General features: G+C 44.8%; 1 long non-coding RNA gene across 1 annotated transcript; it reads right to left on the reverse strand.

The window, feature by feature from the left end:
• Positions 1-1,042: 1,042 nt before the first annotated feature.
• Positions 1,043-3,453, reverse strand: LOC136180528 (uncharacterized). Its single transcript, XR_010667147.1, has 2 exons — positions 1,396-3,453; positions 1,043-1,321 (listed from the first exon to the last, which is right to left on the reverse strand). It is a non-coding gene; the product is annotated as an uncharacterized lncRNA (long non-coding RNA).
• Between the last annotated feature and the right edge of the window lie 1,091 nt (positions 3,454-4,544).

The following is a 4,544-nucleotide window of genomic DNA, read 5'->3' on the forward strand; positions in this document are numbered from 1 at the left end:
TGGGCAAGTGTTGAGATGCATAATTCATCTGCGTTTTTAAGCTATTTTGAAGTAAGCGTGCATCATGTTAGGTCGCTAACATTCATCTCTTCCCTCAGGCTTCTGAGTCTGCGTCTACACATGATGAGTTATAATCTGAGACGCTCCATCAGTCCCAGTTTGTAGATTTATAAATTCATCTTTAAATTCTAGTGGTCATTACAATTTAATCACATGCAGCAGGATGCTGTCATCGTCTCGGCCAATCAGGTTTCAGGTTATAAAAAGGGTACTACTCTCTCACCTGTGATACAACATGAGTGCTGTAGAGACTCTTCATTCTTTGATCCTTTTTTTTTTTTCCATATCCGCAGAGCTAATTGAGGTTTGATGACATTTCTACAGCACTCCATTAATAATGCAAAATATTTAAAGATCACCTATTTTTATCTCCTCGTGACAGATTGTGGTAATTATTTTGGACATCTGTTGGGGTTTGGACCTTATTAAACCTGATTCAGACACTTCTTGTACTCATTAGGACGAGCCGGAGGCCATCAGACTGTTCTCGTCTTTTACACACAGTCAGTCAAGACTCATTGATATGTTGGACGGCGGAGTGAAGCTCCACAGCATGAGCGACATACTCAGGGGTACGGAGGAAGCGGCACTCTGGGTCCTTGTCATCATTCCACGGTCCTCAGTACTTTGAGACACCAAAAATATGAATGGACATAGCCTGAGTGGCGTCAGACGTCTGTTCCTGCACGGGGGCGCTGGAGTCCCATTGATGGCGGTCTCCATGCTGGAAATACTGTCTCAGTCTAACTTTCAGTCAACCTAACAACAGGCTGAGAGCTGGAGCTGAGGCGGGTTTTGAGACTCCTGACAAACATCTACACTGTTGTGCTGTAGTAATCGAGATCAGTCTTGGTATGAAGACCGGTCCCAGCCTTCCCGGTGTTACAGTCTAAATTAGTGACACGCCTTCCCCACACAAACGGGAGTGGGTGAAGACGAGAGGAGGAGACGCATCTGCAAAAACTCAAATCTTAACGACATGTTCATCTATAGTCACAAATATCTCTTTTCATTTATTATTTTCCTCGTTCACTTGATAAATCCAGATAAACATCTTATTTCAAGACATAAAAACAAGTGTATGTGGACTTGTGCTGCCTCTGTCTTGGTCTTGTCTCGGTCCCCATCCCTAAATGTTTTGGTCTTGACTCAGCCCGGATCCCTAAATGTCTTGGCCTTCACTGGGTCCTGATCCCTAAATGTCTTGGTCTTGACTCGGTCCAGATCCCTAAATGTCTTGGTCTTGACTCGGTCCGGATCCCTAAATGTTTTGGTAAAAAAGTTCTGATTAAAAAAACGTTTTCAAACTTTGTAAGTAACGGTTCTGAAACTTACCTGGACTTGCGTCGTTTTTCATTACCTCCCGTTCCTTCAGAATCCTCCTGTCCATCACGGCTCTCCGGCTTTTTCTCACCGCGCTCTGCTTCCCCCTCAGAACCTGCTGGCTCTTCTTTTGAGTCCTGAAGGAACAGAACATCTCCTCCTGCCACTGGATACTGACGCTTATTTTCTGCTCAGAAAGCCTTTTCTTCTGAGAAGATGAGTCTGCATGATCTTGATTCAGATCTGCATCTCGTCTGCAGTGTCAGCACAGACAGAAACTCTGGGACAGATATGAAGGACAAGCACCTTCAGTCTCATTGCTGGCGTCGGCTTTGCTTGACTGTTTGCATCACCAGACGGTTCTGCCTCACCTGATCCAGCACTTGGTCTGTGTGCACTCTCGCTCCCTTGTCTCATACTTGTGAATATAAGATCTCATGATCCCCAAAGGGAATGCTTTGTGGCAGCTGTCGCTCTGTGGTCGTCTCTTCATCGGAGGGTTGGTGTTTCAATCCCTCAGTTCCTGAAGTCCACATGTCAAAGTTTCCTTGGGCAAGACCTTGGACCCCACATTGCTACCCAGCATCCTCTGCAATCAGTGTATGAACACTTTGAGTGGTCAGAAGACTAAAGGAGAATGTTAGTGCAGTATGTTTATCATTTACCATCTCCAAAAAGCATCCACTTGGACTCAAGGATGGACTGCGTGGAGTTTGAAAAAAATAAACTTTTTGGCAATACTTCAAGAACTCATACCAGAATACCTGAGCACAAGAACAAACACAGGTAAGGACAAAAATGCCACAAAGGAAGCTCAACATAATTAGAAAAGTCACTACAAGATGCCCTAAAAGAGAGTACTAGAGCACTAGACAGAATCATCCCGCAGAGTGGTGGAGTGAAGAGGACCAGGCTGTTATTGTCAGGTGGACGAGGTGAGTGGAGCCAGGTGAGCCTGAGGGGAGAAGCCAGCCACACCCCCTGCCACTCACATACCTGCAGCAGAATGAGAACAGACAGGTGAGGGGGAGGGGGAATGAGAACAAACACATACACAAAAACTACAACAAAAATAAAACAGCATCATCCCAGCATCACTCTGCTGCATGCATGACATTTAGAGCATTTATGAGATTATGTAAGGATCTGAGTATTTGATGATGATTTAGACTTTACAGGAGGAATATTATGTTTTATGTAAAAATGCACTTTTTCTAAACTGTATGCACCCTTTGTCTAGCACTCAGCAGGAGACATGAACGTATGCAGCTTTTTAACATTCTGCCTTGAATTTGAAATATCGCCATCTCCTCGTGTATTCCCAGCACATCTACGCGCTCTCAGCTCTGCAGTCACACACAGGCAACAGGCTCTCCGCAGCTCCCACTGCTGCCTGTACTACAGGCTTCCTTTCGGTGGCGCTAGAGCACCGGACAAAGCACCATTTGGCACACAGAGAGGGGCTGATGATCAGGCTGCATGAGCTGTGGCTTTGCCGCAACTTTGTTGTGTTATGAAATCGGAGCTGAGTGCGCACTGCAGGAAGAGAGGAAGTACAGAAGATTACAGTCTGCTGTGCTTCTCACTGTAAAAATCACAGACTGTGGCACATTACATGAGCAAAAATAACCCTGCGTGTCCTCCCACGTGTTGAATGTGTGATGAGCAATGCTGCACATTTCCCTCTGTTTGTCTTCAAGCTGTCTCATTTTGTGTCTCACATTAACCTGCAGACTGTCTACTGTAATGTAGTTCAGATCACTTATTGTGCATTAAGGATGCATTCACTGCAGTGTTACAAAAAACAAACACCTGTGGCACCTGCGGCTTTCCATTCTTTCTCTTCACGCCTAAATCACGCACAATTACGTGCATGCAACACGCGCTGGAGAGTCTATGCAGATTCTCTTGTTTAATCGTGTTGCACTAATGTCGAATAACCATCTTCAGGTTGTATAACTTTACACATCTCGTTGGTTTCATGAGTGGAAATTCTCCGTCTAATCCCTTAACTGCAATGAACACGTGCTGAAATGTAACCAGCTCCCACATACGCATAATGACGATTCGGGGAAATATTCAGAGAGAGGAGACACTAAAGTTAGTGTACAATTTGTGAATTTGAATTTGAATTCTCCACAAAACACACATTTTCTGATTAAAAGCAGATATATGTTCAGTCTATTCTCTAGGGTCAAATCTAATGAGAATTTAGATTTGTTTTTTTTTGTGTGTGGCAAATATGTGAATGTGGTTCAGAGAGTCTTAAAAATCCAAGCACCCACTGAGCACCTATACGCCAAACATGCTGTTCTTATAGGGATGAATGGAAAATGCGCATCTCCGGGGAAACAGATGATAAGTGCAACGGGAGAGCAGCTGCGTGGGTCAGCAGCTCTGCGGGCCTATGTTTAGAGCCCTGGTGGGCTTTAAGAGAGGGAAGAGGAGAATAAAGATGCTTCAGCTCGACCTGATGGAGACAAGAGTGGGCCGCTGACAAAGAGGCCACGATTAGGTCTCACAATAGACCTTTTTTTTTTTTTTTTAATTAATTTAGGCCGTAAGCACATGAGCTGTGAGAGGTCACTTTGATCAAGCATGCATGAAGACAGAATGTTAAAACGTATTTTTACAGACGCTGTTAGTCGTAATGAGCCAGCAGCCAGTGTGAGCGCAAGATACTGGGTCTGAAGTCATGAAACGTGTCAGACTGCATGTGAAAAATGTCACTTTGCTCACGTGTGCTTCTCCATGATTGGATGCTTCTATTACTGCTTCGCCGCTCATCGCCGTGTTTAAAGGCCGCGGGCATTTAAAGGTCTGACTCGACCTTTTTTTTCTTCTTCTCCCGGATTGTTTCATTATTCGCGAGAGGAAAACACACATTAATACTGAACCTCGGCACAAGCTGCTCTGCTATAATTATTACCTGCTCCAGGCTGTCATCAACTCAGCCGTTTTCCTTTTAGACCTGTTGAAATATGCAGCATGTTCCTCATTTCTCATTATGCCAACTGATGAGCTGAAATGCAACCCTTTGACAACTCGCTCTTCTTATGCGCGAACCGCTCTGACTCCTCCCTTCTCCCTGTGTCCCATGTAAGGTGACACCAGCCAATCACATCTCATTCCGCTTCTACCTAGCTGGGGGAAAACGGCAC

Source organism: Labrus bergylta, chromosome 11 (genome assembly GCF_963930695.1).
Source record: "Labrus bergylta chromosome 11, fLabBer1.1, whole genome shotgun sequence".
NCBI classification, from domain to species: Eukaryota; Metazoa; Chordata; class Actinopteri; order Labriformes; family Labridae; genus Labrus; species Labrus bergylta.